General features: G+C 39.7%; 1 pseudogene; it reads left to right on the plus strand.

Annotated features, from left to right (window-relative positions):
* The first annotated feature begins 2,684 nt into the window (after positions 1 to 2,684).
* On the plus strand, positions 2,685 to 27,393 carry LOC127411096 (trifunctional enzyme subunit alpha, mitochondrial-like; annotated as a pseudogene).
* Positions 27,394 to 27,472: the final 79 nt, after the last annotated feature.

Raw genomic sequence — 27,472 nt, forward strand, 5'->3', positions numbered from 1 at the left:
TTATGATACAAATTGACTTAAATATTGATCAGTTTCTCACTGACACATCAAATTGCTTCTGAAGACATGGAATTAACCACTGGAGTTGAATTAATTACTTTTATGCTGACTTTGTGTCCTTTTTGGAGCTTCAAAGTTCTGGTCACCATTCACTTGCATTGTATGGACCAACAAAGCTGAGATATTCTTCCAAAAATCTTAATTTGTGTTCAGCAGAAGAAAGTCATACACATCTGGGATGGCATGAGGGTGAGTAAATCATGAGAATTTTCACTTTTGGGTGAAGTATCCCTTTAAATGTTAAATGGAGCAGTTGGTGGCATTCTCTCATGCAAAATGACAGCTTGCTCTTTGCACAGCTGAACAAACACATCATGTCTTGAATTGACCTTGGAACCGACTGTACTCCCATGTATGAGCACAAACACTGACTGTGATAAGTATTTAACGACTGGTTTGAATTCTTTAAATGGATTTCCACTCTATTTTCCTTGTGGAGGATCAGGGGATGGTTGTTGTAAAACAACAGTACTGGGATAAGGGGAGAACAAGTGCAGTTTGACTAAATGGGGGCAGTGTGATGCAATCAGTAAAGCAGTGTATGGGGCCCTGTTTCAAAACAATAGAGAATGGTCATTATTCAGTCTTTGCACAGTCTTCAAATCAATTCTCAATTTAAGAGACCTGAAGTGATATCTACTGTTACAATTAATAATTGATTTAAAATTATAATGTAATCACTATCTTCTACTCTTTGCACCGTTCTGTTAGCAATTATTTATTTTTTTCCTTTTTTTTTTTTTTGTTTTTTTTTGTTGCTTCTTTAAGCAGGTTTGGTGTAAAAGTTTAAAGGATATTTTTGGTCCAAAACAAGTAAAGCTCAATCAACAGCATTTGTGGCATAATGTTCATTACCACAAAAGTGATTTCGACTTGTCCCTCCTTTTCTAAAAAAAAAAAAAAAAAAAAAACTTACAATAGAAGTGAATCAGGCCAATTTTAAAAGCAGTCACATTAATTCTTCTGATAAACGTGTATTATTTGAACTGTAAAATTGTCGTTTTACCGTCGTTTTAGGGTTTTTAAGGTTTTTGCCGTTATGTCATCATGGCAACGGAGTTGTAAAACTGGAAATCATTTTACACAGAAAACATCAGCAAGCATTTTTATCACTAAAATCACATGAACACACATATTGTTTACTTCTTGTGGCTATACTTTTGAAACAGTGAGTATATTAATGTTTAAGGATTGGCCCCATTCACTTCCATTGTAAGTGCCTCACTGTAAACCAGATTGTTTTTGTTTTGTTTTTTAAGTTGGGACAAGGACAAGGACATGTCAGAATTTAATGGAAAGGATGATTGAGGGGCTGAGGATTTATCTGTATTTATCTATAGTCCTGACAGAATTTATCATGTTATAATGGTCCCGATTTCATGAGGAACTCTCTGTGAAAGGTTAATCTGTATAATGAGATAACAAATAAGAACAAAATAATAAACAGAAAAAAAAGAAAAACAGTTATTTTTTATTTCTTTTATTTTTATGGCAGAACCTGGTATACAATTACACACTTAAATCATTATATTATTTTGCTTTAGATGTCTTTTGCATGTTTAATTACTTTATTTAATCATGTATGAGTGCCAAAGTGTTTTGATTTATTATGTACAATCAGTGAAATCTTTATAATTCATTTCAAGGAACTTCACCATGGCTGAGGTCGATATGCATACTACTATACTACTCATACTATTTCTGCCATAGACACAGATGGCAGAAGTAGTAAGAGTAGTTTGGGTAGTATGTCATTGCGAACATATACACCTCATTTGTTCAATGATTGTTGATTTTTTGCCATCTTGTGGATGCACATCACACTGCAGCTTTTCAAATAGTTTTCAAAAATGTTATTTTCTCAATTGATTGATTTTGCACAATTTGCACTTGTTCATATAAGTGTGTAAACCACAAACTGCAATGTAATATATCAAGAATTTGCATGCAGATGGTTATATTGAGGTTACATAAATTATGGGATACTTATGAAGATCCAGTGGGTTCCAAAAGTCTGAGACTAATAGTGAAAATGCTTTTTTTTTTAAATTTTTTTTTTTTTTTTCAATAGAAATATTTTTATTCCCTGTTACAAATGATATGGTCACCAAAAAATGTGTGACATTGAATTGAAAAACTTATATGAATTTCAGAATTTCTTATTATTTGGCATGTACCCCTTTATTGCTTTAATGACAGCATGCATTCAAGCTGGCATGGATTCCACAAGTTTGTGCAAAACCTGATGATCCATGCTATTCCAGCATGATTTGAGAATGGTCCAAAAAGCATCTTGTGTTCAAAGGAATAAACATGGTCAATGTCACAAATTTGCATGCATTTGATTAGTGGTGCAGAATCAGAAATATTTCTTCATTTTACGTCATAACTTTTCTTTGTTGACTTTTTTATGAGGTTTAACTTAAAAAAAAAAAAAAAAAAATCCCATATTTTCCATCTGATCTCATTCATTTGGAACCCAGAGGGTTGAGTAGTTTTCCATAACAGTCTTATTCAGATAGTGAAGAGGTTTTGTTTAGCGGGTCCCTACTCCAGCAGCAATGAGTGCACTGAAATAATGGTCTCTTCCTGCCTGCTGTCATTACACACATAGACCTCCAAACATGGCCGGTGTACGAGCCTCTGGTTCTCTCTCCAGACTCTCAATCAAGAGATATATCCTCTATGCAGTTACTTTGCAACTTCAAACTCTTCTTAAATTGTTCCACTTCGCTATTTAACTTGGCTTTGACACTCGGATAAATAAACCCCTTTGAGAGTCATCTCGGTGTTACTTTCATTTGGTAGCTTAGCTCTATTGCTAAGTAACTGAATGACAAGTCCTATTGATTCCTTTGCGACTGTCTTGAAGTTACACGCGCGCACACTTTACATTTTAGGAACGTTTTGGCGCGTGGCATGAATTGCACGTGCTTATAAATGTTTATTTCAGGCATTCAATACACTACTTGTACACCTGTGAGAGAAATGATTTATTACTTTCCAATAAAATAGAAATGATCTTAGATATTAATCTGTCCATTGTATAGCTTTTTGATGAAGTCTTGTTTTTAAATTAAACCAATAAAGTATATAATGCTAGCTATATTTTAATAGTGCAGTATGTCTGCTCTAAGTGATGCTATTCCATTTATAATGATCATTCAATTTACTATAAGCATTGTAAAACCACTAAAAAGGCATATCAAGAACTGGGTTTTGACATGCTGGTCCTATTCAATGAAATAGCTAACCCTGCCCATTAACTCTTTATGATATAGAAGAGGGATAAATGTATGAAATAGTTGAGTTTTAAATGAATATAAAGTGTTTAACCCTTGTGCATCAATTAAAAAAGTTACACAGAGGTCAAAATATTTTTTCCTTAGAGGACAAAAATGTCTGTCAAAACACTGCCTTAATAATATTATATATTAATATTATTTTCCACTTTCAGTGAGTTAACTTTTTTTTAACAAACATCAGTCCTGATCATAACTACCAAATATTCATTCATTTTCAAGATTTTAACCCTTTAAATGCCAGTTTGTTTACATAATGTCACTGTTGTTTTTTACACACACACACACACACACACACACACACACACACACACACACACACACACACACACACACACACACATTTCTCAATACACAAATACAAAACACACTCTGACATCCATACCAGCACACTCACAATTTTATGTGCATCATTTATTCATTTAGCCTGCAGTGCTCTATAACACAGAAAACAGAAAATAGGAAAAAAGCATGCATTTGCTCCATAGGCTAAACATGGGAAAAATGGCGCCATCTGATGGAAAATATAAAACATCTAAATTTTGAAGCAAGGGCTCCGGAATGAAAGCATAATACCATAGAATTCACGATTTTATGCTTTAATGGCACAGGGATCAAATATTGCAGGTTGCAGTGGGGACATTTTTGTCCTTAAGGTCCTGAGTGTAACTATTTTGTGTACACAGTGTATTATAGATGTATTATAGGAACTGAGGTTGAAATATCAAAATTCCCCAAAAAATACACACCTTTGGCAAAATTTATGCCGTTGGCATTAACAGCCAAAATGATCTAAAAAACAAAAATGAAAAACACAAAAATGTCCTGAAGGTTGCACAAGGGTTAATGCAGTGCTGTTTGAAAACTGGATTAATGGTGTTTAGTTCGGAGATTAAAAACTACCCTGGCTAATTAATAATACAGCTACATCTAGAATGTGTCCTGTTAAATGAAGGTCAATTTTGTTTCCAAAGAGGTTTTGCATTCATCTTAAAAGTGTTCACATCATTTTTGGGAGTTATATGACATTATTATTGTGCTAGAAGTATAGGGCAATGGGAATCTAGGTTAAAGTTCACCTGTGACTGTATTGTGTGAGTCAGTGGTTCTCAACTGGTTTTGCTTTGGGACCAGAGTTTTCATTGGATATCAAGTGGCGACAAAGCATAGTAAAGAAATGTAATCTGTACTAAATGTAGCTTAGGTGGCATTTTCTATTATTTAGCATAATTTTGTTCATGGTTTTCAAGTATAAGTATAATATCAAGTGACATCATACAGCAAGTTTTCTCTCCCAAAAGTTGATGAGCCTGTTTATTTATATCATCCCATTATATTTACTGTCCTGTTTATTTCCTGATATCAAACATCATTCAAACAGAACATCTTTTACACAGGAGGAAAACTTTGTCCATTGTCCATAAGTCTAGGAAGTTCACACTTTAAAGCCCCTTTGTACTCGCTCTAATATTTACAGTGCCATATTGTCATGTGTATTCTGTTGATTCATGTCTTTTATTTTGAAATTCTAGTTCCTGTTTCATGTCATGTGATTCCTGTTTTCCCTCCATGTTCTTGTGTCATGTTTTCATTGGGTTATTGTTTAATTAGCTTGTTATGAGTTCTGTTTGTTAATTGGTTTATGTTCTCCCATGTCTTGTATTTAAGCCTCATGTTTTCCATTGTGTATTTGTCAAGTATTGAATGTGATGGGATGTGTTTGCCATAGTCAAGCCATAGTCAAGCCATAGTCAAGCCATAGTCAAGCCATAGTCAAGCCATAGTCAAGCCATAGTCAAGCCATAGTCAAGCCATAGTCAAGCCATAGTCAAGCCATAGTCAAGCCATAGTCAAGCCATAGTCAAGCCATGTCTAGTTGTCAGGGTTATTGGTTCACGTTTGTAAATAAACTGCACTTTGGTTCTTCATCTTCACGTCATCTTCGTCATTGTCATCATTGTCTGCAGCCAGCATACGTTACAGAATACTTGACCCAACCATGAACCCAGCAGTGTTACTTCTGCGCTTGCGTCAGGGGAATCGTCCCCTGGAGGACTATGTTGAGGACTTCTGCGGTCTAGCCAGCCAGGTGGACTTTAATGAGGTTGCCCTCAAAGACTGTTTTAGATTTGGACTGAATGAGTCCATTTCTTTTTTGATGCCTGGCGGTCGCAGTTCCCTCAGCTTGGCTCAATATATCGACCTCGCCCTACGGTTCATTGGTTCCCCGTTCACTGTGGGGGAGGCGGATGCCGAGCCAGAGTTCCACGTCATGGCCGCCGCCGAGCCAGAGTTCCACGCCACGTCACAGCAACGCCTCGGCCTGCTCCATGCCACGTCACAGCAACGCCTCGGCCTGCTCCATGCCACGTCACAGCAACGCCTCGGCCTGCTCCATGCCACGTCACAGCCACACCTGAGCAGTGGGACCTGGAGATGGTTCCCACCCTTATACCCACCCTTAGTTCTCCTGAGCAGGCAAGGGGAACTTTCGGCCCTCCGATCCCGCCTGGACCCTCTGAGCCCTGGACTTCGCCTTGGCCTGTCGGTCCCTCGACATTGCCTCAGCTCGGTGTTCCCTCGGCTCCACTACGGTCCTTCAGCCTGTCGGCTGTGCCGGGGTCCCTCGTCCCTCTGGCTCCTCCTTGGTCTGTCAGTCACCTGGCTCCGCTTTGGCTCTCCGATCCTCTGGTTGCGCCTCGTCCCTCCAATCTGTCAGCTTCACCGGGGACCTCCTTCCCTATGGCTCCATCTTGGTCCTCAGTCCCACCGGCTCCACCTCAGTCTTCCGATCCCTCAGCTCTGCCTTGCTCCTTCGAGCCTCCAGCACCGCCTTGGTCCTCCCTGCCATCGGCTCCACCCTGGCCCTTCGAGTCTTCGGCTACTCTCCGGGCACCACGTTCCATGGCTCCGCCCCTCGAGCCTCTCATGGCTTCACCCCCCACGGACTTTGCCCTGGTCCCATGCCCCTCGCCCTTTCTCGCCATGCCTCAAGACGTGTCAGGAGCCACCCCTTAGTGGGGGGATATGTCATGTGTATTCTGTTGATTCATGTCTTTTATTTTGAAATTCTAGTTCCTGTTTCATGTCATGTGATTCCTGTTTTCCCTCCATGTTCTTGTGTCATGTTTTTCATTGGGTTATTGTTTAATTAGCTTGTTGAGTTCTGTTTGTTCATTGGTTTATGTTCTCCTATGTCTTGTATTTAAGCCTCATGTTTTCCATTGTGTATTTGTCAAGTATTGAATGTGATGGGATGTGTTTGGTACGCTGTAGTCAAGTCTAGTTTAGTCCATGTTTTGTTTTGTTGTCAGGGTTATTGGGTCACATTTGTAAATAAACTGCACTTGGGTTCTTCATCTTCACGTCATCTTCGTCATTGTCAGCAGCCAGCATACGTTACACATAAGCACAGGTAAGACCATAGATGGCTCCTCGTTATTGTGGTTAGGTCAATGTAGCTAGTCTTTTTTTTTTTTTTTTTTTTCATAATAAATAACAATAGCAAATTATAGGATTTGTTGTGAAAAAAGTAGCCTAAACACATTAAAACTGTAACTTCAACTGCCACAGTTGTAATAAAAATAGGTCTGATAGATTCTACCCAACAGATGATTTAATATGAAACTATAACCTTTTTGTCAAAACATCAGTTACTGCAAAAAATCGTGATACATTTTAGTAAGGGTGATGTGTAATTTGAAAAACCTTTATTTTGGCCCATAGCACAGTGTTGCTCTTTTCCACAGTCCTGTTTAAGGCTGATTTACACTTCTGCTTCGAACCTACGCCGTAGGCTCCACGTAATATGCTTGCTCTTGAGTCACTTATATAATAATACATGTTTTGGCATACATCTGACATTCCGTGCTGAAAAAGAAATCGTCAAATTAATTAAAAACTAGTCCCCTGAATAACATAAAATGAGTTTCATTCATGTCGACCATAACTTATGAAATATGATTATTTACTCTACACATACTGTCAAATGGTCAACTCATCATACCAATTGGAAAGTTTGCATGTAGAATTCAAAACATATTATTTCACTCACACATCAAATTAATATCAAGTAATGGCCCGGAGAAAGTTTATAAGCTGTAAACATATCTTTTGTTGCATTTCACTTGTAACTTCATGAAACACAAACAGAATTAAAAAAAAAACAGCAGATGCTTCCGATTGAGACAATTGCTTTAATGGTAACGAGTCCAAATACAATGTGATATAATGCATAGATATTAAAATAAACTTGGATAAATGCGACGCAACCTCAGATATCCTTGTTAATCATCCTGGGAGGTGGTCTGTGGTTAAAGTGGACAAATTACAGAAGTCATATTTTTTAAGTAACCGCCATAGCTATGCGTAGCCTACGCTGTAGGTTCGGCACAGAAGTATAAATCGGCCTTTAGCATGTTGAGGCTGTCTACTGTTTGAGAGGTTTGACTTCCTCCATTGGGCTTTAAACTAGAAAATTCTCGCTAAAATTCAAATGGGTCGCATCAGGGCCGTTTCTAGCTATAAGCGGTATAAGCGGGTGCTTAGCGCCCCCGAGACACCAGTTTAGTTTTGTAACTAAAAGCTGCGAGTAAGACTCCGGCATCTGCTATCTCTCTGTTAGACAAATATAGCGGGCCCCCTTGTGGCTTGAGAGGGAAGGGAGAATGTTATGATCCAGGGGTTTCTGGGGGCCTCCAAGCTGGATTTTGCTTAGGGCCCCCATATGCTCAGAAACGTCATCAGTTTTGTGGTCTGCGCTGCGATATCGATGGAAGCCCTGTTGATATGTTCATGCTCCAGAAACACAGTAGGTTAGAACAGAGCAGATAACTGGCGCGAGTGGTTCTGTGATCACACGAAAACCAGGCTTCCATTGTACTGCAAAAATATCGTGTTGCAGATGAGAATGATATTTAGTCAGCATAAAGTGCAGAACGCGATATTATCATTAAGTCTGCAACTCTGCATTGGCGACCCAAAATTTCTCATGGGTGGTCGCCGAAAAATTCTTAATGCAGGAAGAACCCTAGAAACTTCTTATCCTGCTGTCGGCGACCCTATCGGAACAGATGGTCGCAACCCACCAGCTGGGAAACATTGCTCTACAGGCATACCTGCACTGCTGTTTGTGTCTGCTTTGTGTCTTATCCTGACTTGGGCTGCGTTTCACAAATGCATCGTAAGCCTAAGTAGATTGTAGAAACCATTGATGCCAATGGTCTCTGCGATCAAGTTAAGCTTGCAATGCTTTTGGGAAACGCAGCCCTGACCCTCACATTTAAAGGTCTTTTAATTTAGGTCTTATGTCGTCTTGTGACTTTGCTTTCAAAAATTCCTCAGTTTTAACTTTTTTGTCTCAATAAAGTTGCCAGTCGGAGGACCTTCACCATTGCTTCCTGTATAATGGGTAAAAATATTTAATTTTGTTCAGACATGTTTAAAAAATGAAATCAGAAACGTTCACAGTCTCGGTATGCATTTGATTTAGTAATTTGTTCATTTCATGTTGTTTTCAACATCGTTCTAGCTCGTACACATGTGAATTATGAGATCAAGGGAGATGTAGCTGTGATCCGCGTGAATGACCCAAACTCAAAGGTTATGGTTGTCTCTGCAAACCATGTGTTTATGCATTTATATTTTCAGGTCATATTGTGTCAACACTAGTTACATTGTTTTTTTTTTGTAATGTCTAGGTTAACACTCTTTCCATTCAAATGCAAAATGAGATGACAGAAGTTATGAATGAGATTTGGGCGAACAATGCTGTTCAGAGCGCTGTTCTCATTTCATCCAAACCTGGCTGCTTCATTGCAGGGGCAGACATCAAGTTAGTATCAGATTTGTAATGAGCTTATTTGTGGATGTTTCTTGTTCGATGATCATGAAGTTGATGATTATCAAATCCAGTGCCTTGATTACATGTTCTCATCATGCCTTGCTGATCTATCCTAACCTTTTATTTTTCCCCATCATCATGTATGCAGCATGATTCAGGCCTGTAAGAGCACAGAGGAGGTCACTTCTCTCTCTCAGGAGGGGCAGATGATGTTTGAGAAGATTGAAAAATCTTCTAAGCCCATTGTTGCTGCCATCAATGGATCGTGCCTTGGTGGAGGCTTTGAGGTTTTGCATTCATATTTATTTATTATTCTTTATTTCCCTGACAAGATAAGCATAGGATTACTGTAACATTTCTGAACTTGATTTAAAAATCAATAAGCTGTAGTGTACAGGTGCTGGTCATATAATTAGAATATCATCAAAAAGTTGATTTATTTCACTAATTCCATTCAAAAAGTGAAACTTGTATATTATATTCATTCATTACACACAGACTGATATATTTCAAATGTTTATTTCTTTTAATTTTGATGATTATAACTGACAACTAAGGAAAATCCCAAATTCAGTATCTCAGAAAATTTGAATATTACTTAAGACCAATACAAAGAAAGGATTTTTAGAAATCTTGGCCAACTGAAAAGTATGAACATGAAAAGTGAGCAAGCACAGCACTCAATACTTATTTGGGGCTCCTTTTGCCTGAATTACTGCAGCAATGCGGCGTGGCATGGAGTCGATCAGTCTGTGGCACTGCTCAGGTGTTATGAGAGCCCAGGTTGCTCTGATAGTGGCCTTCAGCTCTTCTGCATTGTTGGGTCTGGCATATCGCATCTTCCTCTTCACAATACCCCATAGATTTTCTATGGGGTTAAGGTCAGGCGAGTTTGCTGGCCAATTAAGAACAGGGATACCATGGTCCTTAAACCAGATACTGGTTGCTTTGGCACTGTGTGCAGGTGCCAAGTCCTGTTGGAAAATGAAATCTGCATCTCCATAAAGTTGGTCAGCAGCAGGAAGCATGAAGTGCTCTAAAACCTCCTGGTATACGGCTGCGTTGACCTTGGACCTCAGAAAACACAGTGAACCAACACCAGCAGATGACATGGCACCCCAAACCATCACTGACTGTGGAAACTTTACACTGGACCTCAAGCAACGTGGATTGTGTGCCTCTCCTCTCTTCCTCCAGACTCTGGGACCCTGATTTCCAAAGGAAATGCAAAATTTACTTTCATCAGAGAACATAACTTTGGACCACTCAGCAGCAGTCCAGTCCTTTTTGTCTTTAGCCCAGGCGAGACGCTTCAGACGCTGTCTGTTGTTCAAGAGTGGCTTGACACAAGGAATGCGACAGCTGAAACCCATGTCTTGCATACGTCTGTGCATAGTGGTTCTCCCCCACATTTTTGAATGGGTTTTGTTTCACAATCCTCTCCAGGATGCGGTTATCCCTATTGCTTGTACACTTTTTTCTACCACATCTTTTCCTTCCCTTCGCCTCTCTATTAATGTGCTTGGACACAGAGCTCTGTGAACAGCCAGCCTCTTTTGCAATGACCTTTTGTGTCTTGCCCTCCTTGTGCAACGTGTCAATGGTCGTCTTTTGGACAACTGTCAAGTCAGCAGTCTTCCCCATGATTGTGTAGCGTACAGAACTAGACTGAGAGACCATTTAAAGGCCTTTGCAGGTGTTTTGAGTTAATTAGCTGATTAGAGTGTGGCACCAGGTGTCTTCAATATTGAACCTTTTCACAATATTCTAATTTTCTGAGATACTGAATTTGGGATTTTCCTTAGTTGTCAGTTATAATCATCAAAATTAAAAGAAATAAACATTTGAAATATATCAGTCTGTGTGTAATGAATGAATATAATATACAAGTTTCACTTTTTGAATGGAATTAGTGAAATAAATCAACTTTATGATGATATTCTAATTATATGACCAGCACCTGTATATATTTTGGTGTGCAGCAGAATATCTGATTATCAACATTTTGTTTACAGATAATCACCCATTAATGACAGATGATCAGGTGTTTAGATTTAATGAGCAATTTAGTAATATACAAAATAAATAATTCACAAATAACAAAGCATCAAGACATGACAAATTATAAACGTCTAAGAATTATAAACTATTTTTGAACCATTTGCCAAGAAACAAAATAGCCCTTAAACTGCTTCAAGTCTCTTACACAGTAATACAGCAAATCTTGCGTCCAGAATTGTTTTGTTTTTTTACATAACAACAAAGTCGATAAATAAATTATTAGATTAAAAACATTAGATTGAGAGTGGGGTTTGCCCTCTGTACAGAAAACATGAGGTTAATATTGTTTTATGTTTTTGTAGTTTGCCATCACCTGTCAGTATAGAATTGCCACAAAGAATAAGAAGACGGTGTTGGGCACCCCTGAAGTCATGCTCGGCCTTTTGCCTGGAGCCGGAGGAACGCAGAGACTGCCCAAAATGGTTTGTAGTATGCCAAAGACACAAGCTAAGTATTTATTTTCATGATTGGTTCTTCACATCTCAATGTGTTTACACACCCCATCTTTTTATGTAGTTTGGTCTTGCCAGTGCCTTTGATATGATGCGAACAGGAAGGAACATCCATGCAGATAAAGCCAAGAAAATGGGACTGGTTCACCAGATGGTGGACATTCTTGGTAAAACAACATATACAGCTGAAAACAAAAAGAAAAGGTTAGAGTGGGCAAAGAAATACAGATACTGGACAACAGATCATTGGAAAAGAGTGTTATGGATCTTAACCCCATTGAGATTTTGTGGGATCAGCTAGACTGTAAAGTGCGTGAGAAGTGCCCGACAAGACAGCCACATCTATGGCAAGTGCTACAGGAAGTGTGGGGTGAAATGTCACCTGAGTATCTGGACAAACTGACAGCTAGAATGCCAAGGATCTGCAAAGCTGTCATTGCTGCACATGGAGGATTTTTCTATGAGAACTCTTTGAAGTAGTTTAAGAAGTTCTGAATTTGTTTTTCAAATTGTAATAGTAATTTTTCGTGTTATTAATGTCCTGACTATACATTGTGATCAGTTGAATGCCACTTTAGTGAATAAAAGTACCAATTTCTTTCCATAAGAGCAAAATCTGTACATTATTCCAAACCTTTGGCCGCCAGTGGATTTGCACAGTATTATAATTTGTTTATGCTCTCTTTTTGTCCTTTGCAGAATTTTGGCAAGTTAGCCATGACCCCTGAATCTAAAGCACTTATTGGCCTGTATCACGGTCAGGTCACATGCAAAAAGAATAGTTTTGGAACCCCTGAAAAGGACGTGAAGTAAGTATTTTCACCCACACTCAAGACTTTGATAACATTTATAGCCAAGCTACGGCTACAAGTGAGTTGGTTTCATTTCACATAATATGGTGATTCATTTATTTAATGTGCTCTATTTGTAGAACACTCGCTATCTTGGGAGCTGGGCTGATGGGAGCAGGCATTGCCCAAGTGTCTGTAGATAAAGGTGTTCACACCATTCTTAAGGACACCACACTGGAGGGACTGAATCGCGGACAGCAGCAGGTCTATAAAGGGTGAGTTTTAAGTATACAAAATGTCTTTCTCATGGATACTTTTTTTTTCTAATAATGCTGCTTGGATGGCAACGGAGGATATAATAACTATTTTCCTTTTTCATTTCAGGCTAAATGACAAAACTAAGAAAAAAAGCATAACATCATTTGAAAGGGACAGTATTCTGTCCAACTTAACAGGACAGCTAGACTACAGTGGCTTTGAAAAAGCAAACATGATCATTGAAGCAGATTTTGAGGACCTGAGCATCAAACACAAAGTCCTAAAAGAAGTCGAAGCAGTACGTAAGAAGGAATCAGATTGTCTTAAATGCCTAAAATGCATTTAAAATGCCTTTCTTACACTCTTAATAACATATTTTTTCATTGCAGGTAATTCCTCCCCACTGTATATTTGCCACCAATACATCTGCCCTACCGATCAGAGATATTGCAGCTGTGAGCAAGTGACCTGACAAGGTAAGAAACCTTCATCTGATTTTGAGACTACTGTATCTGAGGTCATTTGGGACAAACTTAATTCTGTGTTTTGTCTCAGGTTATTGGAATGCACTACTTTTCCCCAGTCGACAAGATGCAGCTATTGGAGATTATCACGACTGATAAAACATCCAAGAACACAACTGCTTCAGCAGTGGCAGTTGGTCTGAAACAAGGCAAAGTCATTATCGTCGTTGGGGTGACGCTTTTGTAAAAGCAAAATAAATGTATTATGCATCCTTAATATATGAAAATTACATGTTTTGGAATTAATTGTTAAATTTGTCTGCAGGATGGACCTGGATTCTACACCACCAGATGTTTAGCTCCCATGTTAACAGAGGCAGTGCGTGTACTGCAGGTTTGTGTATTTCTTTCTGAATTATTCATTTATTCCCATCTTTTTAAAAGTGGTCGTACTGTACGTACTAGAGGCCAACCGATTGTGGATTTTGCTGATACCAATAACTGAGGTGGTGGAAAAGGGCAAAAAACAATTAATTGTCTGATACTTTTTAAAATCGATTTATAGAATGGTAAAAAAAAAATTCTTAGACTTTTCTTAATATGATGGGAACAAACACAGGCTACAAGAGTCCCGAATAAATAAAATCCCAGAGATAGTTTATTGTTTAACCAAAATCCCAATAATAATCAGAAAAATGAAGATCTGATGTATAACGTGGGACTTTTATCAATAAATAAGCCAGAAACACACAATGGGCTATTATTTTGAAATGACAGAGACTTGGCTCTTTTACAATGCTCTATATTTAAGTATTAACCAAATTAAGCTTTTCAGAGGCTTGAATATATACAAGAAGGGTTTTGTGTATGTGTGTGTGTGTGTGTGTGTGTGTGTGTGTGTGTGTATATATATATATATATATATATATATATATATATATATATATATATATATATATATATATATATATGAGTTGATGTCAGAAGGTTATAGTGCCCGACCGATATATCTGTATCATTTTATATAACTAATATACCCCATCATTTTATATAACTAATATAACATTAACCATGTCACTCATGTTTATCACATCTGTTTGCTGTTAGCCAGCTATAGTTTGTCAGTGTAGTCACTAAAGTAGCAGATTGAAAGGTAAACATCAGAGCATCTTTTTGCAGCTCAGCAGACAACAGTGCGGTGGTGGATTGTGTCTATTGAGTGTTGATTTCACGCTTCGCTGTTGCCTATTTGGTGAGACACAATGCTGGAAAGTAAATAAAGTCCATCTTTTGCTCTCCGTGGCAACAGCTAACTAGCTAACCACATAGCTACTTTCATACCTTGTCAGAATGTAAACATGTATTCACCAAACTGTTTTGTTCAGGATTCACAGTTTAGTACCCCCTTCAACCGAACAATTCCAGTTGTTGCATTTATAAAATGTAATATTTAAAAGTCTGGTTTTCCAGACATTAAAATAGGAGATGTAATAAAAGTAGATTTAATAAATAGTATATTTGCCCTGTGTAAATAATAATATATAGGAACTGTATCTAAAATAAATGAGGGGTGATAAATACTCATACAACAGGTTGGAAAAACAGACATTTATTCATTTTAATATCATATATATATATATATATATATATATATATATATATATATATATATATATATATATATATATATATATTGAATGTGTTGAAACTTGACACCGGACAACAGAAAAAGGGCACCGTTAGATCGGTTTCATACTGAAGAGCCGCTTAAAAGTACATTTTGTTTTTCTCTCTCGTAAATGTAAATGAGTGTAAATGCCAACACCATCATATATGTCGAAAGGACTGATAACTGTCAACCAAAACATGAGCTCATTGATGTCATTAAATGAGTCTGCTTTTTTATTCCATCCGTTACTCGGAGGCTGCCGTAAATATTTAGTTTATACGTAGGGTTACGTCCTAACTAAGTTTGATGGTGCAACGCTCAAATATTTAGTAGAGCATAAATTGTGACTTAACCTAGTTGTGGCATAAATGAGCCCTAAGTCGTAACGTACGTATAGCTGGTGCAACCGGCCCCTGATGTTTATTTAGCTATTTATTTTATTTTTATTTATTCTTTATTTAAATGGTCAGCAATTGACTTATACTAAACATACAGTACTGATTTTTATTTTTATTTTATTTATTTAAATGGTCAGCAATTGACTTATACTAACAGTACTGATGTTTATTAAGCTATTTATTGTATTTGTATTTATTCTTTATTTTCTCAGTGTTCATTTCTAGAATTTGTTGACAATGTATAATAATAATAATAATGTCACATATTCTTTGATAAAAATATTTGTTTAAGAAAGCAGCCTTCTGAGTACCTTTGCATAGTCATATCGGTACAAAACTGTGAAAAATCCATATAGAAAAGGCCTGTTTTCATTCCAGCTCAAAAATTAGCTATATCGGTCACCATATCGGTAATCTGTGAATTTTCCCACTCTAAAATCGGTATCGGTATCGATCTCAAAAATCCCATATCGGTCGGGCTCTAGAACGGTACATACACTTAGGTTGAAGTCATTAAAACTCATTTTTTTAACCACTCCACAGATTTAATATTAGCAAACTATATAGTTTTGGCAAGTCGTTTAGGACATCTACTTTGTGCATGACACAAGTAATATTTCCAACAGTTGTTTACAGAAAGATTGTTTAGATTTTAATTAACTATATCACAATTCCAGTGGGTCAGAAGTTTACATACACTAAGTTAACTGTGCCTTTAAGCAGCTTGGAAAATTCCAGAAAATTATGTCAAACCTTTAGACAATTAGCTTCTGATAGGAGGTGTACTGAATTGGAGGTGTACCTGTGGATGTATTTTAATGCCTACCTTCAAACTCAGTGTCTCTTTGCTTGACATCATGGAAAAATAAAAATAAATCAGCCAAGACCTCAGAAAAACAATTGTGGACCTCCACAAGTCTGGTTCATCCTTGGAAGCAATTTCCAAATGTCTGAAGGTACCACGTTCATCTGTACAAACAATAGTACGCGAGTATAAACACCATGGGAACACACAGCCATCATACCGCTCAGGAAGGAGACACATTCTGTCTCCTAGAGATGAATGTAGTTTGGTGCGAAAAGTGTAAATCAATCCCAGAACAAAAGCAAAGGAGCCGGTGAAGATGCTTGAGGAAACAGGTAGACAAGTATCTATATCCACAGTAAAACTAATCCTATATCGACATAACCTGAAAGGTTGCTCAGCAAGGAAGAAGCAACTGCTTCAAAACCACCATAAAAAAGCCAGACTACAGTTTGCAAGTGCACACTGGGACAAATATCTTACTTTTTGGAGAAATGTCTTCTGGTCTATTGAAACAAAAAATTAACTGTTTGGCCATAATGACCATTGTTAGGTTTGGAGGAAATAGGGTGAGGCTTGCAAGCCGAAGAACACTATCCCAACCGTGAAGCATGGGGGTAGCAGCATGTTGTTGGGGTGCTTTGCTGCAGGAGGGACTGGTGCACTTCACAAAATAGATGGCATCATGAGGAAGGAAAATTATGTGGATATATTGAAGCAACATCTCAAGACATCAGCCAGGAAGTTAAAGCTTGGTCGCAAATGGGCCTTCCAAATGGACAATGACTCCAAGCATACCTCCAAAGTTGTGGCAAAATGGCTTAAGGACAACAAAGTCAAGGTATTGGAGTGGCCATCAAAAAGCCCTGACCTCAGTCTGGTAGAAAATTTGTGGGCAGAACTGAAAAAGTGTGTGCGAGCAAGGAGGCCTACAAACCTGACTTAGTTACACCAGTTCTGTCTGGAGGAATGGGCCAAAATTCCAGCAACTTAATGTCAGAAGCTTGTGGAAGGCTACCCAAAATGTTTTACCTAAGTTAAACAATTTCAATCAAATCAAATCACTTTTATTGTCATACAACCATATACACAAGTGCAATAGTGTGTGAAATTCTTGGGTGCAGTTCCGAGCAACATAGTAGTCGTGACAGTGATGAGACATATACCAATTTACAATAAACATCAGATTTACACAACACAATTTAAAATCTAATATACACATAATATACAAATAATAACATACAATGTACAGTATACAATATACACATTATACAATAAAAATAGTATATATAAATATACAGTAGGTTGTATTGTACTGTATTGACATTCAGGCTGTCGGTTGATAGTAAGTTGCCAGTGTGTTGTTAAGAGAGAATATAATATAATAATAATATAATTTATGACAGTCCTGTGTGAGATATAAGAGTAAGAGTAATAAAGTGCAGTGCTGATGTATTTTGATCGTGAGAGATCAAGAGTTCAAAAGTCTGATTGCTTGGGGGAAGAAGCTGTCATGTAGTCGGCTGGTGCGGGTCCTGATACTTCGATACTGCCTGCCTGATGGTAGCAGTGAGAACAGCCCATGGCTCCTCCGAGCTTTTTTCACACACCGCCTGGTATATATGTCCTGGAGGGAGGGAAGCTCACCTCTGATGATGTGTCTGGCAGTTCGCACCACCCTTTGCAGGGCTTTGTGGTTGTGGGCGGTGCTATTGGAGTACCAGGCAGAGATGCAGCCAGTCAGGATGCTCTTTACAGTGCTGGTGTAGAACCGTGTGAGGATGTGGCAGTTCACTCCAAACTTCCTCAGCCATCTCAGGAAGAAGAGGCGCTGATGAGCCTTCTTCACAACGGCTTCAGTGTGGACCGACCATGTGAGTTCCTCAGTGATGTGGACACCCAGGAACTTGAAGCTGCTGACTTTCTCCACTGGTGCTCCATTGATGGTGATAGGACTGTGTTCTCTTTCTCTTCTCCTGAAGTCCACCACAAGCTCCTTTGTCTTACTGACGTTGAGGGAGAGGTTGTGCTCCTGACACCAGTGTGTCAGAGTGTGCACCTCCTCTCTGTAGGCTGTTTCATCATTGTTAGTGATCAGACCTACCACCGTCGTATCATCAGCAAACTTAATGATAGCATTGGAGCTGTGTGTTGCCACACAGTCATGTGTGTACAGGGAATACAGGAGTGGGCTGAGAACACAGCCCTGCAGGGCTCCAGTGTTGAGGGTCAGTGATGAGATATTGCTGCCCATTCTAACCACCTGGCATCTGCTTGACAGGAAGTCCAGGATCCAGCTGCACAGCGAGCTGTTTAAGCCCAGAGCCCAAGACGGAGAGTGAACTAACCTCTGCAGCTTCGGCTGCGAGCGCTCTCTCCACGAAGGCGGTGTTATTTCACTCGAAACAAGCATAGGAGTTTTTATTCCCTTTAAAGTCCTTGATGATGTTAATTCCTGCCAAATGCTTCTAGAGTTGGTGGTGTTAAACTGCCCTTCAATCTTGTTCCTGTACTGACGTTTTGCTGTTCTGGGGGCATAACTGGCTTGTTTATGCTCCTCCGTGTTCCCGGAATTAAAAGCGGAGGTCCACGCATCAAGTGCCGCGCGAACATCGCTGTTAATCCAAGGTTTCTGGTTCGGGTAGATCAGTATTTTTTTGGTCAGAACAACGTCCTCTACGCACTTTCTGATGAAACACGTTACGCTATCAGCGTAAAGCTCAATGTCGTAATCAGAGGCGGACCGGAACATCTCCCAGTCCCCGTAATCAAAACAGTCTTGTAGCGTAGATTCTGATTGGTCCGACCAGCACTGGATCGTTCTGAGGGCGGGTGCTTCCTGTTTCAGTTTCTGCCTGTAAGCGGGCAGAAGCAGAATGGAAGAGTGGTCCGATTTGCCAAATGGTGGGCAGGGGAGGGATTTGTAGTCATCCCGGAAGGGAGAGTAGCAATGGTCCAAAACCCGGTCCCCTCGTGTGTTAAAACTAATGTGTTGGTGGTATTTTGGTGTGACTGATTTGAGATTGGCTTTGTTAAAGTCCCCAGTCACAATGAATGTGGCCTCAGGGTGTGTGGTTTCCTGCTTGCTTATAATCCCATACAGTTCCTTGAGTGCCCGGTCTGTGGCGGCTTGTGGCATGATGTACACAGCAGTGATAATGTCCGCTGTGAATTCCCTCGGTAGCCAGAATGGTCGACACAGAAGCATGAGAAATTCCAGATCAGGAGAGCAGAAAGACTTGATAGAATGTACGTTCCTCTGATCACACCAGGATTTGTTGATCATAAAACATACACCACCACCTCTGCTTTTAGCAGAGAGGTCTTTCGATCTGTCCGTTTGGTGCACGGAGAACCCAACGGGTTCAATGGCTGAATCTGGAATCTCCGCAGACATCCAAGTTTCTGTAAGGCAGATAATGCAGCAGTCCCTCATCTCTCGTTGGAAAGAGATTCGCGCTCTCAGCTCGCAGAGCTTGTTGTCCAGAGACTGAACATTTGCCCGTAGAATACTGGGTAGCGGGGGACAATTTGTGTGACATCTTACTCTGGTGAGAATGCCTGCTCCATTTCCCCTTTTGCGTTTCCGTGGCCGGGCAGCCCAGACAAAGGGCTCCGCTGGTGTGTTTGTAAACAGCGGGTCGGCACTGAGGAATTTGAAGTCCGGTTTACGGTGTGTAATTGCAGAACCAATGTCCAAAAGTGTTTGTCTGTCATAGACAATAAGGCAGACAACATCCAAGACAAAAATGTAAGGGGGTTTGAGGGAAAGGAGGAGGCCAGAACCGGCTTAAGAATATAAATAATAGTTTAATAATAAACTTAAACAAAAACCCACAAACATAACCACACACAGTACAGCTGCCTATAATTCTCTCTCTCTCTCTCGAACTGTCATCCCCGGCCACCTTTATCCCTCGCGCGCCCCATCAGGCTGATTGGAGACCGGGCGTGCGTCATTCCAGCCCGGCCCCGCCCTCCTCGGCTCTACACTCCTCCCGGTGTTGCCTCAGGCCGGCATGACGTACATCCCCCATTCCACTCCGGAGGGCGTGCCTTGCGCCCCGACTGCCGGCGGGTCATCCCCGCCTTCCTCGACCTGGGAGGAGACAGGAGGGGAAAAACAACAACAACAACAAAACAAAACAGGCGAGGGAAAGGCCAAAACGGAGCGACAGAGAGAGAGAGAGAGGAGAGAGAGAAAAAGAAACTCACCGGTTCTCTGATGCGCCGTCGCATGGTCCTCGATCACTCCTCCACCCTCTCAGGCGGACGGCAGCCACTCCTCCCCGGGCGGACCGGAGTCAGACCTCCGACCCCCAGCAGACAGAACGCCCCTCCGCATTCCCGCCATCCCGTGGGGACACTCCTCTGCCCATGGCAGCGGCCCTACCACTCCAGTCGCTTCCCTCCTCACCCCGCGGACGGTGGCCGTTCCCCACGTCCGGGTGGTCGGGCCACTCCGTCCCCCGTTGGATGGCAGCGGCGCTCCCCTGGGTGGATGGCAGTGTCGAGGACTCTGCGACGGGAATCCCTCCTCCTTCCCGGGTTTCGGCACCAGTGTAAGGAGGTTAGAGGGAAAGGAGGAGGCGAGAACCGGCTTAAGAATATAAATAATAGTTTAATAATAAACTTAAACAAAAACCCACAAACATAACCACACACAGGGCAGCTGCCTGTAATTCTCTCTCTCTCTCGAACTGTCGTTCCTAGCTGCCTTTATCACTCGCGCACCCCATCAGGCTGATTGGGGACTGGGCGTGTGTCATTCCAGCCCGGCCCCGCCCTCCTCGGCTCTACAAAAAAATATAAGAATTGTAAACAAAACAAACTAAACACTACAATGTTGTGTCGGAGCTCGCAACGCAGCAGCCATACTCGGCACCATCTTTAGTCCAAAAAGGCAATTTAAAGGCAATGCTACCAAATGCTATCAAAGTGTATGTAAACTTCTGACCCACTGGGAATGTGATGAAAGAAATAAAAGCTGAAATAAATAATTCTCTCTACTATTATTCTGACATTTCACATTCTTAAAGTTGTGATCCTAACTGACCTAAGACAGGGAATGTTTTCTACGAATAAATGTCAGGAATTGTGGAAAAACTGAGTTTAAATGTATTTGGCTAAGGTGTATGTAAACTTCTGACTTCAACTGTAATTCACCAAGAGGTTAAATGAGGAATAAGGTTTATTGTTATTCACAAGATATGAATTTGGAGACAACAGGGTATGTGCTGACAGGGCATGTTTACATGTAGTCGCATTTTCCTTTGCGTACCCTTGCTTAATTTTTAAATACTTGATCATCTAACCAAAATAATAAAATATGCATTGAAGTGAGGAAAAATATCTTAGTAAAAGTCTCAGTGATTTTTATTTCACCTCTGCTGTTATACTGATGCATGTTATACTGATGCTGTTATACATATTCATGCATCCAAAACTGCCTTTACACACAACCAGAGGGTTGTGTAGAAGTAATAACAGAAACTTTCATTTGTAACAGTTTAGTAAATGAAATAAACCAAAATAAAATGAATGCTGAATTAGTGCAGAAATAAATGTTTAGATAGATTTGAGTAAATAGATCTAAATATACTCATGGACTAAGTCTAGTTTTGACTATGATTTGAGGCACAGAACACAGAACATGTAAGGGAAATAACCCCTCCTTCCAACGATCATGTCCTCTGTCTGTCCACAGCTGACGTAGGACTACTTTGCATAGAGTTAACCCATGGAAAGCTGCTGGACCTGTTCAGGGAATGTGCTGATCAGTTGGCTGCCATTTTCACTGACATCTTCAATACTTCTCTGAGCTCGGCAACAGTTCTTGTCTGCTTCAAAACAACCAAGATCATTCCAGTGCCTAGAAATTCAACTGTGTCCTGCCTCAACGACAATCGGCCTGTAGCACTCATGCCCATCACTGCAAAGTGCTTTGAGAGGCTGGTACTTGGGCACATGAAAGACGACCTCCCAGACCAACTTGACCCCCTGCAGTTTGCTTACCGCTCCAACCGGACCACTGATGACGCCATCTCCACAGCACTTCACCTCACACTCACACATCTGGACAGAAAGGATAATTACGCCAGAATGCTGTTCATAGATTTCAGTTCAGCATTCAATACAGTTATTCCAATGAGACTGGTAGGAAAACTGAGCCTACTGGGCATGAACATCTCCCTCTGCAATTGGATCCTGGACTCCGAGACTAACAGGCCCCAGTCTGTCTGGATAGGAAAGAACACCTCCAGGGTCATCAAGCTGAGCACTGGTGCACCACAGGGCTGTGTGCTCAGCCCTCCGTTATTCACCCTTCTCATCCATGACTGTGACCCAGCACAGCTCAAATCATATCATCAGATTTGCGGATGATACAACGGTGGTAGGCCTCATCAGTGACAACGATGAGATAGCATACAGAGCAGAGGTCAATCGGCTGGTGGACTGGTGTAGAGACAACAACCTGTCTCTAAATGTTGACAAGACTAAAGAGCTGGTTGTTGACTTCAGAAGAACCCGAGTTGCCCACACTACCCTGAACATTAACGGGTCCGCTATGGAGTGAGTTCAAAGCATTAAGTTCCTGGGAGTGCAAATAGTAGAGGACCTTACCTGGACACTCAACACCACCACCATTGCCAAAAAAGCCCAGCAGCGTCACTACTTCCTGCAGAGATTGAAGGCGGCCAGCCTCCCTTGTCCCATCCTCACCACATTCTACTGAGGACTCATAGAGAGCATCCTCTGCAGCTGCATCACTGTCTGGTTCGGAAAATGCAGTGTCTCTGACCGCAAGTCTCTACATCGGATAGTGAAGACAGCAGAGAAGATCATTGGAGTCTCCCTCCCTCCCTCTCAAAGAATTCTTTGACAAACATTGAATCCACCGTGTGTGCAGCATCATCGCTGACACCTCACACCCATCCTGTGAACTTTTTGCCCTACTGCCATCTGGAAAACGGTTCAGGAGCATCTGTACTGCTACTACCAGACACTTAAACAGCTTTTACCCCCAGGCTGTCAGTCTGCTCAACTTCATACCACTCCCTCCTTCCCCATTGGACTGATTACGAGTCCAGTTTTAAAACATAAAGACAGGTTTGTATCCAATGTATTAGAAACTAAACAAGGCAGATCACACAACACAGGACCTGACAACTGGTAAAACTGCGTGTGGCATTTGTGCAGCCAAGACTGTGCTCGCATTGTGGTTTCATCGTGGTTAAAAACTTTAAATCAAGAACTTCAATGAGTTTAGTCACCCACATCATGTCTCTCATAGTTTACTGAAAACAGCATATCGAAATAAAAATACATAAAAATAGTATTAATATTGGTTAAGTCTTTTTAGGCGTAATGCATCTACACATGTAGGCTTCTGTAGTCTCTTGTGGTCCACGCAGTGCTGTCAGCTTGAACTGGTCCATAATAGCTTGATGAATTAACTGTGTAACAATTAATAACAGTCGGGGGGAAATAAGCGTTAATTTTTTTTTGTAGCAGACAGCAACTCTAAACAGATAAACAGCAGCTATTTATTATTGATTGACTATTTTCAAAGCATTGACGAGCTGCTTAAAATACATTCTTTTACAGCATTTGTCCACCATTCACAACATTCAACTATGCACATTAAAATATTAGGATATTTTGGGCAGTGAAATGTTTTGTTTAGAATTTAATTATGGACTAAAATAAATAGTATTATTTGATGACAGAGTTTGTGTATGAAGCTAAACTTCATATTACGAGTTGAATTTAGTTGATTATGACGTTTTGATTTTAAATGTTTATTTTAGTTTTATTGTAACCCACTGGGTAACTTAAGCACATCTTTTTTTAGCCTATATCTCTGACACTTTTGAAGGACAATTCTGTTACATTTATGACTCAAAATTATTATTCTCCATGTTTTTTGCGGTTAAAGAAGAGCTCAGTGAAATTTTCTTTGGTTGGTATTTAAAGATTTCAGACTGATTGCAGACCAACGCGGCTGCCACTCAAGCAAATATCAATTATTATTATTTGTTTTATCTTCTGCAGCAGCTGCTGTGAGACGCACACGGACACATCAGGGATTTAGGTACACGAGCAGCATGCAGAACTGCCCTACATTGTGCGGTTTCCCGCAAATTAACTAGAAAATTATGTCCATGATGACTTGGCCCTAATATTATCAGTGGGCTTTTCCAGTGTTTTTGGATGTAGCATTTGCAGTCAAATCATGAGACGTAACTTCTCAGTGAGTGTTAATTATTACGGTGTTAACTCATTTGTATGCACTGTATTTTCCCAAATTAATTGGCAGATAGAGAAAAAAGATTCAGAAAGAAATCTCAGTATAGACCATTATTTCTTTAGATAGGGATAATTTTAAATAAAACAAAATTAAATTGAATTGACAAATTGAAAACGAAGTAGAAATAAAAACCTAATTAAAATTCAAAACATAATAACTCTGGTTTTAATGTCTAACGCAGCTTTCACTTTCTTTAGTCTATGTTTGAGTGGAGGGGAAAAAGCAACAAATAATTGAAATGTCAACAGAACGCAATAAGAATTTGAAGTTTGTTCAGCAGGATACTAATCATAAAATGTGAATATGAAATGCAACAGAGGTGTTTTTGTTACATTTTATATTGACAAACTGTTTTTCTTAGTTGTGAATTTTAAAATAAGCTTAAAATAATGTTGAGTTTATGGTTACAATTTTAATTCAGATTCATGAACAGATTCATTCGGACTCGGCCTGTTGTGGACTCTGACCCAACTTGGACTCGATTGTTTAAAGACTTGACTAAGGTGGACTTGAACCCAACACCACTACATACCCTCTTGCACATCGCTGACTGCTTTGACATATACTGCAATCAGCATATTTCTGATGTCCTTTTGTTTTTCACTTACGTATATTTATTGTTGTTGTTTTTGGTTTTTTGTTAGCACTTTGTGGCACTTGTGCCTTAAATGTCTTCTCATGTTGTCCTAATTTGTATGTAGCACCATGGGGTCTTAGAGAAACGGTATTTCACCCCTTCTGTATAACTGTAGCTCTCTTGAATCTTGAATCTAATAGTACGTATTGTCTAATCAATGAAGCAGGGAAAAGAAAAGTTTAAAAAATAAGTTAGATCTCCGCACACTGAAATTAAAGCTCCAAACTTTTATTACAGTAAAGCAATGTTTCGACATTGTGCCTGATGAAGACCTAACTGGTCGAAATCTACTTTTGACTATTTTTTGTTTTGCACCTGAGCCCAACTTGGGTTTTGGATGTGCACAACTATTTGACAATTTTTTTTCTACTATTTTCAAAAGAAATGTTTATGGCAAGAAACTGAGGCCTCAGAGATAATGCAGATGCTGTTAGGTGGCTCAGAGGCTGCTGTTATATTGAGTCCTCAAGTTCCAGACACAGAAAAAAAAAATTTAAAAAAAATTTAAAAAAAAAAACTTTAAATGTAAAAACTAAAAGTTTTTGCTATAACCGATAGTTAAAAAACCAAACAAACAAAAACTATCAGTATCGATTAAACAGTAAAACCAATATATCAGTCTATCTCTACTATGTAAAAAATCTAGGCCACGAAGAAGTCTTACACTGTAATTCCTTTCACATACATGGTTGTATTTTCTACATACAGTAAGGTGTGGACCCCAAGAAGCTGGACTCTCTGACCACAGGCTTCGGGTTCCCTGTGGGTGCTGCTACCCTGGCTGATGAAGTGGGCATTGATGTGGCAGCCCATGTGGCTGAGGACCTCGGCAAGACCTTTGGCTCCAGATTTGGTGGTGGAAATGTTGAGGTTTTGAAGACCATGGTAGAGAAAGGATTCAAAGGTAAACATTATTCTTTAAAAGAATGCTATACTGTTTTTTTGTGACAGACAGTAGCATGTTCAGTGTAATTCATGTTCACTCGTTTTTGTTTTTAACAAACACTTTAGGCCGCAAATCAGGCAAGGTTTGCTATGTCTACCAGCCTGGACTTAAAAGCAGAGATGTGAATCCAGACATTTTGGAGATTTTGGAGACTTACAAACTGACGCCAAACGCTGCAGTGTAAGTTGCCCCTTCTGGCGTTCCGGTTTCATGGATATTTTTAGATATATCTTCTAAAGCATAGTTACCAGGACAAACACACTGCAAGTATGCAGTTCTTTTGGATAAGTTTTATCTTCTTTGTTATGACTGCTCCTTTCTATCATTGTACCCAGATCTTCAGACTCGGACATGCAGTACTGCTGGTGTCCCGATTTGTGAATGAGGCTGTTTTATGTCTACAAGAAGGGATCCTTGCCAATCCAGTGGAAGGTGACATTGGAGCTGTGTTTGGTCTGGGATTTCCACCATGTCTTGGAGGTGAGAAGCTAAAATAATGCTAAAATAATACATGTTTTTCCCCCTATGATATTACATAATTTTGTCTAGTTTTTTTTAACCATTTCATTAATTCCTTTAAGGAATAATTCACCCAAAATTGAAAATTCTCTCATCATTTACTCACCCTCATGACACCCCAAATGTGTATGACTTTCTTCTGCAGAAAACAAATGAAGATTTTTAGAAGAATATTTCAGCTCTGTAGGTCCATACAATGAAAGTGAAAGGGTACCAAACTTTTTAAGCTCCAAAAGCACATTAAGGCAGCATAAAGGTTATCTAAATGACTCCAATGGTTTCTGTGATGTGATAGGTGTGGCTGAGAAACAGATCGATATGCAAGTCCTTTTTTACAATAAATGTCCACTTTAACATGCTTCTTGTTTTGTTTTTGGTGATTTGCATTCATCATGCATATCGCCACCTACTTGGCAGGGAGGAGAATTTATAGTAAAAAAGGACTTAAATATTGATCTGTTTCTCACCCACACCTTTCATATCGCTTCTGAAGATATGGATTAAACCACTGGAGTCTTATGGATTACTTTTATGATGCCTTTATATGCTTTTTGGAACTTCAAAATTTTGCTACCTATTCACTTGCATTGTATGGATCTACAGAGATGGGATCTGGGGTGGCATGAGGGTGAGTAAATGATGAGAGAATTTTCATTTTTGGGTGAACTATCTCTTTAAGGATAATAGGCACCCAGTCACTTCATTATGTTACTTTTGACATTGTATGTCGTATATGTAGGTCCCTTCAGATTTGTGGACAACTTAGGTGCTGACAAACTGGTGGAGAAGATGGATATATGGTCTATAGGAACCAGTTCACTCCTTGTCAGCTGCTGCTTGATCATGCCAAGGATTCTAACCAGAAATTTCACAAGTGACTTCAGCCATCATGTGCCATTACTACTTCATAGAAAATGTGAGGAGATCAACATGAAAAAACAATCAGTTGTGTGCACT

The sequence above is a fragment of the Myxocyprinus asiaticus genome, chromosome 20 (genome assembly GCF_019703515.2).
Source record: "Myxocyprinus asiaticus isolate MX2 ecotype Aquarium Trade chromosome 20, UBuf_Myxa_2, whole genome shotgun sequence".
Taxonomy (NCBI): domain Eukaryota; kingdom Metazoa; phylum Chordata; class Actinopteri; order Cypriniformes; family Catostomidae; genus Myxocyprinus; species Myxocyprinus asiaticus.